Below are 12700 nucleotides of genomic sequence, written 5' to 3'. Positions count from 1 at the left end.
CAAAATTTATGAGATAGCTTGATCTTGTTAGCGGCACATGAGCATTGTTATGGGAGTGTGTCGTAGAAATGCTAAATCTGGTGGTCGTGCTTAGGCAACATTAGGTGGCCATGCCATTATGTGGTCTCTGGACTATTCATCGGTGTTGTGAACAGTAATATATAAAATTTTAATGCATATTGACCTCTTATGGAGGGTACAAAATTTAATTTTGCAGTTGTAAGATTTTGAAAAGTTTTATGGTTAATCTAATCAAACTTCTTACATAAATTTATGACAAATAGTAAATATTCTGTTTTGCAGTGCAATTAAATCGTCAAAATGTCGTTCAATCCTCTCTCTTCAATACTTAAAGAAAACAAACTCAAGGGCCAAAATTACATAGAATGGAAACAAAATTTGAACATCGTTCTCACAGCTGAAGAGTACAAGTTTATGCTTACTACTCCACGCCTCTAGTACCGGCGGATAACGCTGCGGTGGGAATTCAGAATGCGCATAAGCGGTGGCATAAGGCAAATAAGATGGCTAAGTGCTATATGTTGGTTTCTATGTCATCAGTACTCAAGCATCTGAGCCATGGAAACTGCCGCCGAGATAATGCAAAATCTGACGAATCTTTTTGGTACTCAGAATCGAGCGGCTAAATCTCAAGCCCTTTGGAGCATCTTGGCGAAGACAATGAAGGAAGGCTCGTCTGTGCGGGACCATGTCCTCGAGATGATGAGCCACCTCAATCAAATTGAGGTTTTGGGAGGGACGATTGATCCTGAGACCCAAGTTACTATTATCCTTCAGAGTCTCCCCCCTTGCTTCCAGCAGTTCAAGCTCAATTTTGAGATGAACAAGCGGGACTACACCTTGGATGAGTTGTTGACTGAGCTTCAGTTGGCGGAGGACCTTATGGTTCAAGCTAAGGCGGCCATGTTGAGTATGGCACCTAATTCTTCTGGCTCTAAGCCTAGATAAGGAAAGAAAAAGGCGACAAACTTTAGTGTGGCCAAGAGTGCTAAGGGAAAGAAGAAGAAGAATACTAGTAAGAAGTCTTCTAGGTGTTTCGAGTGTGGAGAGAAGGGGCATTGGAAGCCAGATTGTCCTAAAAGGGGCAAGGGTATAGGTATGTACCAAGCTCTAGTGGTTGAGTCATGTTTGGCTTCGACATCTACTCATACTTGGGTTATTGACACTGGAGCTACTGATCACATTTGTTTTGATCCTGACTTAATGCAGGTGACAAGGCGGATATGTGATAGTGAGATCGAGGTCCAGCTGGGCGACGCTACTAAAGTGGCGGCCGTGGCAGTGGGAGACGTTTATTTGTGTTTTAGTAGTGATTGATTTTTGATTTTGAAGAATGTTTTGTTGATACCTTCTTTTAGAATAAATTTAATTTCAGTTTCTAAATTGGTTTATGATGGATATTCGATTTCTTTTAATGACAATTGCGTTGTTAAGAAAGATGGCTCTTATATCTGTCGTGGTATCATGGAAAACAATCTGTACACAATCACATTTACATGGTTTAATCGCAAATCTGAACTCAATACAACCTCAAAAATTTCAAAGAAAAAAAAAAAGAACCTTCTAGTTCAATGAATGATATATACTTATGGCACCTAAGACTTGGTCATGTGAATGAAAGGAGGATCCATTCTCTTGTGGATCAAGACCTTTTAAAGGGTCTAGATAAGGAACCTTTTCATACGTGTGAATCATGCCTTGATGGCAAGATGACCAAGAGGCCTTTTATGGCCAAGGGCAATAAGGTCAAGGAAGTGCTAGAGCTCGTTCATACTGATGTATGTGGACCAATGTCGACTGAGGCACGAGGCAGTTTTCGATACTTCATCACCTTTATTGATGACTTCTCAAAAATTGGATACGTCTATTTGATGCGCCACAAGTCTGAATCTTTTGATAAGTTCAAAGAGTTTAAGGCTTATGTGGAGACGTATCATGGAAAGAGTATCAAAAGCCTGCGATCTGATCGCGGAGGCGAGTACCTCAGTGCAGAGTTTTTGGACTACTTGTCAGTGGCAGGAATTGAATATCAGTTCACCGCGTCGGGCACGCCCCAGCAGAATGGCATGGCTGAATAAAGGAATAGGACTTTGTTAAACATGTTCCGGTCGATGTGAGTTTTGCACAGCTACCTATTTCGTTTCGGGGACATGCCTTGCTTTCTGCGAGTCACATTTTGGACAACTTACCGTCAAAATCTGTACCTACTACTCCTTATGAGTTGTGGACTGGGCGCAAGACTAATCTAGCACATCTCAAGATTTGGGGTTGCTCGGCTCATGTATTGGAAAAGGATCCAACTAAGCTGGGATCAAGGACGGAGGTTTGTGTGTTCATAGGGTACCCTAGAGGATCAGAAGTTTATGAATTCTTTAGTCTTCGAGATAAGAAAGTCATTGTGAGTGTTCATGCGACATTCTTAGAGGAAGACTATGTAATGAATCATAAACCCAACAGTGAAGTGGCTCTTGATGAGCTAACTTCTGTCACAAGTTCCATTAACCAAGAACAAGTACCTAGTGTCAAACAATTCCCGAAGTTACAACTTCTACACCAAGTGTTGTAGTGCCGCGTCGCAGTGGGTGGGTCTCTCACGAGCCCGATAGATATATTGGTCTAGGGGAATCTATGGATTACTCCTCGGACGACAATGTGTTGGATCCCTGGAATTTTGCAGAGGCGCAGGCAGATGCCGATCATAGCAAATGGGTGGAAGCTATGGATTCAGAACTACAATCGATGGTAGACAAAGACGTCTACGATTTGTCTATACTACATGAAGGCTGTACTGCCATTGGGAGCAAGTGGATATACAAGCGTAAACGTGGACCCGATGGACGAGTTAAAGTCTATAAAGCTAGACTAGTGGCCAAGGGGTATACCCAAAAGGAGGGTGTCGATTACGATGAGACCTTCTCCCCAGTGGCCATGCTCAAATCGATCCGGATACTTTTGTATATAGCAGCCTACATGGATTGGGATGTATGGCAGATGGACGTCAAGACTGCGTTTCTAACGGGAGTCTTGAGGAGACCATCTACATGGAACAACCCGAAGGCTATGCAGTAAAGGGCAAGGAGCACATGGTTTGGAAGCTTAAGAAGGTTATTTATGGCCTTAAGCAAGCATCTAGATCATGGAACTAGTGTTTCGATCAGACTGTTCATAAGTGTGGATTCAAAAAGTGCCCGAATGAAAGCGATGTCTATAAGAAATTTGAAAAGGGGAATGTTGTGTTCTTAGTTTTATATGTAGATGACATTCTTCTAATTGGAAACAACAAAAAGAGGTTGTCATCAGTACGAACGTTGTTGTCAAACCAGTTCGAGATGAAGGATATGGGAGAAGCGGGACACATTCTCGGTATCAAGGTCCTTAGGGATCGTGAAAAGAGGACGTTGTGCTTATCCCAAGAACCCTACATCAACACAGTACTTAGACGCTTTTGCATGCAAGATGCCAAGAAAGGTTTCTTACCTTTTAGACATGGCGTCCATCTGTCTCAAGAGATGTGCCCTAAAACACCATCTGAGATAGTAGAGATGAGAAGGATACCATATGCCTCGGCAGTTGGTGGTCTCATGTCTAATATGCTTTGTACTAGGCCTGATATTTGCTTTGCTGTTGGCATGGTGACGAGATATCAGTCAAATCCTAGCCAAGGACATTGGACTGCCGTAAAGAACATACTCAAGTAACTTAAACGGACTAAGGACTATGCTCTAGTTTACAATGCAGCCGAGCTTTGTTCTTTGGGATACACTGATTCAGATATTCAACCTGATCAGGACTTGAGAAAATCTACTTCTGGATATGTGTTCACTTTAGGAGGTGGGAGCCATAATTTGGAAGAGTGTGAAGCAGAAATGCATCACGGACTCTACCATGGAAGCCGAGTATGTGGCCGCTTCGGAGGTTGCAAAAGAGGTTGTATGGTTCAAGAACTTCCTTATGGACTTAGGTGTGGTTACGAATCTGCCCAAGAGCATCACCATTTATTGTGACAATTCTGGTGCTGTGGTGAATTCGAAGGAACCACGGGCTCATAAAGCGAGTGAAGGGTCTTTTCAGGTTTTTCTCTCGGTCAACGTATGTAATTTGGAGTGTATCCAACTGATCAGGAAGAGATTCCCGACACACCTGAGTCGTTGGTACGACAACCGGGACCTGGCTTCAAACAAGTTTCCTCAACCCACTTTTACTGATTATTATAGTGGAGGTAAGGGTCGAATCCCACAAGGATGGACACGTTTAGATAACTGCGGTGACTTTCCTGGGTGTTTTTGGTTAGCTACCACGCTTGGGTTGAGATTTTACCTAGGCAAGAAATAAAGGTGGTACTCTATTGACTAGTGGGTGTGAAAATAACAGGCATGTGGTGGTGTTCGTGGAAATAGGGGACAAGGTGTCTCAGATGCATATGAAAAGTAGACAGTTACTAAAAGAGGAAATTTAAACTACAAGGCATATCTGGTGGCTGGGTGGCTCTCTGACAGGTCTGGACAGTACGACTGAAGAGTAGGGAACAAAAGCAAAAGTAAATTAAAAGTAAAGTGGTCCAAACTAAAGTTGATTTTGACGTTTTCTTTTTCACCAAGTATTAACAAAAATCAGATGAACACAAACACCATAACTAAACTCAGATTCACAACCTCGAACTCAAGATCCATTGATTTAAAACACTCGAACTTAAAATAAACGGTGGAACTGCAATTTACTTAAACTGACTAACATGCAAGGCGGTGATCACAGCGCAGAACAGAAACTCATGCACGAAAATTAGACTGAAACATAACTAAAACCTCAGATCCACAACTCCAGATAAGAAAACACTTAAAAATTAAAAGCAACAACTAGATCTAACTTTCCTAGTCAGACTGAAGCGAACTCGAACCAAAGCGACATGCGAAATAGGAACTTCATAACGTAAACGTTGGAAAATCACAAAGTACTTCAAAAGGCAATAACGATGAGTGTTTGCAACAAAACCAACGACGAAAACAAGTAAAGATTAAACTAGAAAGCAAAATAACGATTGTTTTGCCACTCCAGGCGATGATACTGCTATACTACTACGGCAACTGGCTGGAACGGTGGATCGATGATGTAACGCCCCACTTTTTCAAACCCTAATTTCCAGGTTATAAAATTTTTGCATTAAATGCCTTAAATGCTATGATATGTGGATTATTTGATGAGTAATTAATTGCATAGTGTCTTTGTGACCTAATTGCGTATGAGAATTGAGATTGAGTTGAATAGTCAACTTGTTGAAATGTTGACGTGGCTATTGAATAGTCAAAGATGGGAAAAATATGACATGGCCGTTGAAAGGTCAATGCGTTGAGAAAAAGAAGAGGAAGTGAAGAAATGATTGATTGGGTGTGAATATTTGATGCGGAGAAATATAATTATGGTGGATTATTTTTCCTAAGGGATGAGTGAGGATTAAATAGGAGCACTATTTAATCATGTGGAATTATTCGATCCCTCCTATTTTATTTGGAGAAGAAATCCTATTTTTTCTTGGATTTAATTATTGCTTGGGATAGTTATCCGAATTAAATCCAAAGTCCGAATATTCCTTATTTGTTGATGAAATTTTCGAAAACTCCACCTTTGTTTTTCCATGAGATTTTTGAAAATCTCATATATTGTGGGAGAAGGGATTATTTATTTATTGATCTCTTATTTATTCTATTCCATGAATAAATATAAATATGCTAAAATATCCTAGCATATCTTGCCAAATCTAGGAAGATATTGCCATATCCTAATTGAATTAGGATTTGAAATCTAAATCCTTTTTGAGAATGAAAAAGTCACGCCACTTTCCTTTTAAATTGGGAAGACTTTAATTATTTAATTCTTGCTCCGTGATATATTATTCTACTCCGTGAAATATTTGAAATAAATCATAGGCTAATAAAATAGCCAAGAATTTCGAATTCCCCTTATTTCTCCCCTACTTCACGCCAAGTTCAACCAACAAATCTCTCCATATCTTCCAAATCTTGATTTATTTAATTATGGAAAATTATTTTGGCACTCTATAAATACATGAGAGATCCTAAACCCTAGCATTCTCAAAACCGGCGCCTCCCACTCCCCCAATATTTTCGAAATTCTCTCCCCACTCTCTCCAAATTTTCTTCAAGTTTTCTTCAAGATTTCTTCATCAATTGAGAAGAATTCAAGTTGAAGTTCAAGATTATTGAAGAATCAAGACTAATTCCTTGTTTCTACCATTCGTTCTTTTGGAAAAGGTACTTTAATTATTGATCTCCTCTTCTTCTACCGATCAATCGGTGTTCTTGTTTCCACATGCATATAGATTGAGTGAAGGGGAAATTAATTGATGAATTTTGGGATATATGTGTGCAAGTGTGTGTGTGCGAGACCGTGTGTGCGTGTGTGTGTGCACGCCCCGGTCGGCGTGCACATGTGTTGTGGTCGTGTGCGTGTGTTGTGTCTGGAACACTCATGCGTGACATGATTTAATGGTGAATATGGAGTTGTTATTTGAATAAAAATGATATGCTAATCATACCTTGATTTTGGATGATGATCTTAAAGATTTATCAATGGGAAAAGGGAAATATGGGAGACATGCATGATTTGAGATCAATGATTGAAACTGATTTGTGATACGCCTAATTTAAAGGTGATACTTCGTGCTCTCAGCGTGATAAACGAGGAGAAGAGAATATTTTCGAGATAAGCCGACGAGGTGGGCTTTCTTTTAAAATAAGGACATTGTCCTAAACTGATATTGATGAGAATGAGATATGTGTTATCATGCCTTGATTTGTTTTGTCGTGCCTATCCCTCGTGGCTATGCCACTATTGATTTAATCGAATTCGGATCCTTGTAGAGCCGCAAACTCTACTTGGGTTAGGGTACACCAATGTTAGACCGAGTGTCAGCGTACGGGTTGGCCGGTCTAGTGACCTGGATTGCGGCCGCAGTCCTTGTCATGTAGAATGAGGATATGGTAAACGTCGATGTGAAAAATGGTTGCGCGACCGTGATATTTGAGAAAGAATATATTTTGGTGCCTCGGGTCTTTCTAAAGTTAAAACCCCGATGGACACTTGAAAATGGCATGATAACTATAATTGTGATAAAACTGTTTTCGGCACGAGTCCACTGAGTATGTTTATAGTACTCAGCCCTGCATGTGTTTTCCCTATGTGCAGGTTGAGCGGTGACGAGCGGGCGGCGGTGTAGAGTAGGAAATAATAAGATGATCTGTTGGTACTTAAAGTGTCGTTGTGTCTGCATACATAGCCTCACTTCTCTGTTGATCGCTTCCGTTATTTTATGAAAAATTGTTATCTTTTGGTTGGGATGAAACAGTTAGAATTATTTTGGAAACTCTGATGAGCATTTATTGCGATAACCTTTTGTTGGATTTCTTTGCTAAAGCATTATTCTTCTCCTATTTAATTGTTCATTAAATGCTTTGGTTAAATCCCTTTTTAAATGGAACCCTAGCCTATGATCTTTGATGCATTTAAGTCTGCCTAGTTAACGCTCGCCGCATTTATTATACCCTAGATGGGCGGGTCGTTACTGTTGGTATCAGAGCGATCGTTCTTTCCGCTCTAGACCCAAGAGTCTTGTTGAATTAGAAATCTGAAATTTGTGTAAATTGATTAATTGATAATCGTCGAAGGCTCAACACCGCAACTCGTCTCCGCTCAACCACGATGAATGAGGTAACAAGTATCTCTTGAATATTGATTTGAATTATGAAATCTTGGAAGTTGAAGCGAATGGAAGTTGTTGTAATATTTGAAAATTTGCGATGGAGTATAAAATGATGATTATGCATGCATGCGAAATTGCAAAATGTGATTTATGCACAACAAATGATAAATGTTGTTATGCAAGTGATTATATGTTGAGACCGTTATGAGTTGAACGAATAAAACTCTATGAAATTCTATATGAATTGTGATTTTCGTGATATGTGATGAACGACATCTATGAGAATGAACTTGAGCATGCTGCTATACATAGTTGAAAGTCGTGCCGTGAATGAAAATTTTGTGATGATATCGAACTTGGAGGCATCAAACGCCGAATGCGAGGCGATCGACTTATGAGAACGAATTACGAAGCGTTGAAACGCGAAAATATATATATATATATACACACCTTTTGGCACGGAAAGGAAATTCCGTTATTTCTTGATATGATACTATCTTCATACCTCCGTCGTTCGACGCATACACACACATATATATATATATATATATATATATCCATCGTACTCTCAGCATCAGTTGAAATCTTATACACTATTGATATTTTCTTCGATCCTTGTTCTGATGCTGAGATTTCTTTTGTAGATGCCTAATCATTATTACGCACCGATGCGCGATCGTTACGCGAAGAACAAGGTTTTCCCTGTCGAAACCTACCAAGAGTTTGAGTGGGATGGAAAGTCCTTTCTCTTAACCTACGTCACTGAATTCTACGATCGCTGGATGGATGCATACGCGTATGGAGGAGTTACCCATCACGCAGGGATCTCGAGATTGATCCACACTCTGCCGAGTCCTTGGAGCGAATGGACTGCCCAAGCTGCATTGCCATATACATGGTTCAGTCCGCCAGAGTACAAGCCTCGAGGCGATATAATCGGCTTGATAGGAGTGCTACTCCCAGCCATGGCAGTTGCGAAGGATGGACCGCCGCTTAGTCCCCCACCGCACAAGTATCCGCCGGGACAGGCTCGCCGATGGAGGTATTGTCGCGATAAGGAGCCGCATGTTGATCGTGTTCCTACTAGGCCAAGACTTAAGCCTAACGCGGCTAACCCTTTGATTATCCATGGAAACGTTGAGGACATGTGTGCAATCACTCCGCCGCCCCCGGATGTTGGTGAATATGGCGAGAATGAGGGACCGGACGAGGAAGGACCCGCTTTGGAAATGGATGAGGACGATGACCCCGAGGAGGATATGAATGATATCGACTAGGATTGATAGTCGTGGAATAGTTGTTTTGGCTTCCCCCATGTTTTGGATTGATTGGCTTGATTTTCTACCTTATGATTTCGCTACTCTTTCGTTTTTCTGCATCGATACTAAGACCTCTATGAGGCAACGATTTTTTTTATATATTCCATGGGGAGATATTTTTATTCAATGGATTGCCTTTCGTACATGGTACAAATTATCAATCACTATGTTATCATGCCATCACATCATGCCTCTTACCGCACCACCGTTTTTGAATACCTTATGGCGCCCTGTACTCGCCACTTAAATTGTACGATTGCTTCTTAAGTGCAATTGCCTTGATGATATGGAAACATTGATCTTTTGATAACCTTGACGCAGCCGATTTTCGATAACCATGTTGATTGACACTACTCTTTGCAATCCGTCTACGTGACGAACTTTTGATATCTTGTGCTTGGCCATATACTCTAAAACAATTGACCCATGAACCTTGTTATTCAACTATACCACGTGACTATTGTTAGAATCATGGGAATAATTTTTGTTGATAAATCAGAATGCCACCAAGACGCCATCGAGAACAAACTCCTCAACCGGAGGAAGAGGACAGCGTGTCACAACCTATTCCGCATACTCCACCTCCTCCACCTCCGCCGCCTCCGATCGATCGAGAAATCGTGAAACTATTCTTGGAGCAAAAGCCACCCGTGTTTGATGGATTGGGAGAACCGGCCAAGGCTGAATCTTGGATCCGGGCAATAGAGCGCATCTTCGCGATATTGAGATGCAACGATAGAGAACGCATGAGTTGTGTGACCCATCAGCTGACTGAGGCAGCCGATTTTTGGTGGGATACTAGAACGAAGACTATGCCACGAGACCAAGTAGAGGCGATGACGTGGGAAGGTTTCAAGACGGAAATATACAACAAGTATGTGCCGAAGAGCTATCGGAAAGCAAAGGCAGCGGAATTCCACAATCTGACACAAGGACGCATGACGGTGACCGAGTACGACCGAGCGCTCAACAGCATGACCCGGTACGCCCCCGATCAAGTCGACACCGACGAGAAGCTATCCGACAAGTTCCGTGAGGGACTGAAACCCGAGATAAGAATGTCGTTGGCCAGCCGAGGGAGACTCCCCTACACCGAAGCGTTAGCACTTGCGCTAGATATTGAGGCAGCAATGCCTAAGGAGAAAGCTAAGGAGAACACTACTTCGCCGCACTACTCCAGAGAGAAACGGAAGTGGGATGAGCCTAGAGCTTCGCACGATGGAAAACGGCACCAGTCGAGCCAGCATCGATCCCAGTACGAAGGAGGGCAGCGTACGTCTAGCCAGAGAGGAGACTACCGACCGAGGGCACCACAATGCAATGTGTGCTCTAAGTACCATTTCGGAGAATGCTGATATCAGAATATGATCAAGTGCTACGCTTGTGGAGGAAACGGTCACTTCTCTAGGGAGTGTCCAAACAACAAAGTAAGATCTGGGTCGAGACAGAATGATCAGGGATCTCGTCCACAAGCGAGGACACCGCCGAATGAATCGGGAGGAAATCGCGACTCATCGTCGCGGCAACAACAACCTCACCGCCCCAGACTTCCTCCCCAAGCTAGAGCGTTTGCGCTGGAACAGAAGAAACCGAAGAAGGAACAAGAGGATCGTGAGAAAGGAAATTTGACAGGTATGGGCGAAATTCTCAACACCCCTGTTGTTGTGTTGTTTGATACGGGCGCATCGCACTCGTTTATATCTGAAATTATATGTGCGCACTTTGAGCTTGCCTACTAGTGAATCTGAACGTAGAATGATGGTGTCCTCACCAGTAGGAGGAATGATAGAAATATCTAGAACGTGCTCGAACGTAGAAATTGTTATGGGAGAACTTAAGATAGTTGCTCATGACTTACGAGTCATAAAAATGGAGGATATCGATATAATCTTGGGAATGGACTGGCTGACAACGAACTTTGCGACGATTCGTTGTAAGGAGAGGCAGATATCTCTACAAGCTCCGAGAAGCGAACCCACCATATACCACGGAATCTCGATGAATCGGCGAACCGCCATCATATCCGCGCTTCAAGCGACCGCAATGATGAAAAAAGGGCGAACTGCCTATCTTGTCTACCTCCATGTAGAGGAGAAAAACGAAAAGAAGATGGAAGATGTTGCTGTCGTGCAAGAATTTCCAGACGTTTTTCCAGAAGTGTTACCTGGACCACCGCCAGATCGCCAATTGGAGTTCACAATTGACCTTGAACCGGGAGCCGCACCCGTGTCAAAGGCACCATACCGAATGGCGCCCAAAGAGTTGGAGGAACTAAAGATACAACTCCAAGAACTCATGGACTTAGGTTTCATTAGACCTAGTGTCTCGCCGTGGGGCACACCAGTACTTTTCGTGAAGAAGAAGGATGGATCGATGAGAATGTGCATCGATTATAGGGAGCTAAACAAGTTGACTCTTAAGAACAAGTATCCACTGCCAAGGATAGATGACTTGTTTGATCAACTTCGAGGAGTAGGAGTCTTTTCAAAAATGGACTTGAGGTCCGGATATCACCAGCTACGATACGAAGGGAGGATATACCCAAGACTGCGTTTCGCACAAGATATTGCCACTACGAGTTTGTGGTGATGCCGTTCGGATTGATGAATGCCCCAGCGGTATTCATGGATTTGATGAATCAAATATTCCATCCGTACTTGGATAAATTCGTTTTAGTCTTTATAGATGACGTGCTAGTCTACTCAAAGAACGAGAAGGAGCATGAGGAGCACCTACGAATCACGTTGGAAACGTTGAGGACCGAGAAATTGTACGCCAAATTCAGCAAGTGTGAATTCTGGCTAAAGAAAGTGAATTTTCTAGGACACATTGTGTCAGCAGAAGGAATCCGAGTGGACCCCGCCAAGGTTGAGGCGGTACAACGATGGAAGTCGCCTTCGACACCAAACGAAATTCAGAGTTTCCTAGGATTGGCAGGATACTACCGAAGATTCATTGAAGGATTCTCCAAGATAGCGAGACCAATGACGCAACAACTCAAGAAGGGAGTCAAAGTGAATTGGACCCCAGAATGTGAAGCAAGCTTTCAACTCTTGAAGGAAAAGTTGACAACCGCGCCAGTGTTAGCTGTGCCCGAGTCTGGAGTGAATTACGTAGTCTATACCGACGTTTCGAAGGTTGGATTAGGATGCGTATTGATGCAAAACAACAAAGTGATCGCCTACGCTTCACGACAATTAAGACCACATGAGTTGAATTACCCAACGCACGATTTGGAGTTAGCAGCAGTGGTACATGCCCTAAAGATTTGGAGGTATCATCTCTACGGAGTTAGATGTGAAATCTTTATGGACCACAAGAGCTTAAAGTATTTCTTCGAGCAGAGAGACTTGAATATGCGACAACGAAGATGGCTCGAACTAGTGAAGGACTATGATTGTGGCATTAACTACCACCCTGGCAAAGCAAATGTAGTGGCAGATGCTTTGAGCCGTAGAGATCATTCGCAAATAGCTACCTTTCTAACGGAAGAGGAGAGCTTGATACGAGAATTTAGTAAAATGCGATTAGAAGTGATAAGAGCACCCGAAACAGTGGAAGAGCGAAGAGCCACTTTGGTGGTTAAACCAGATCTGAAAACGAGAATCGTTGCAGTGCAACGGATGGATGCGGAGCTAGAAGAAAT

At 42.4% G+C, this 12700-nt stretch overlaps 1 pseudogene; it reads left to right on the top strand.

The window, feature by feature from the left end:
• The first annotated feature begins 9554 nt into the window (after positions 1 to 9554).
• On the top strand, positions 9555 to 10793 carry LOC148932527 (uncharacterized; annotated as a pseudogene).
• The last annotated feature ends 1907 nt before the right edge of the window (positions 10794 to 12700 follow it).

Source organism: Salvia hispanica, chromosome 2 (assembly GCF_029641045.1).
Source record: "Salvia hispanica isolate PSC_SH4W2 chromosome 2, Shi_PSC_v1, whole genome shotgun sequence".
Lineage (NCBI taxonomy): Eukaryota > Viridiplantae > Streptophyta > Magnoliopsida > Lamiales > Lamiaceae > Salvia > Salvia hispanica.
This window is presented reverse-complemented; position numbering and strand designations above follow the sequence as displayed.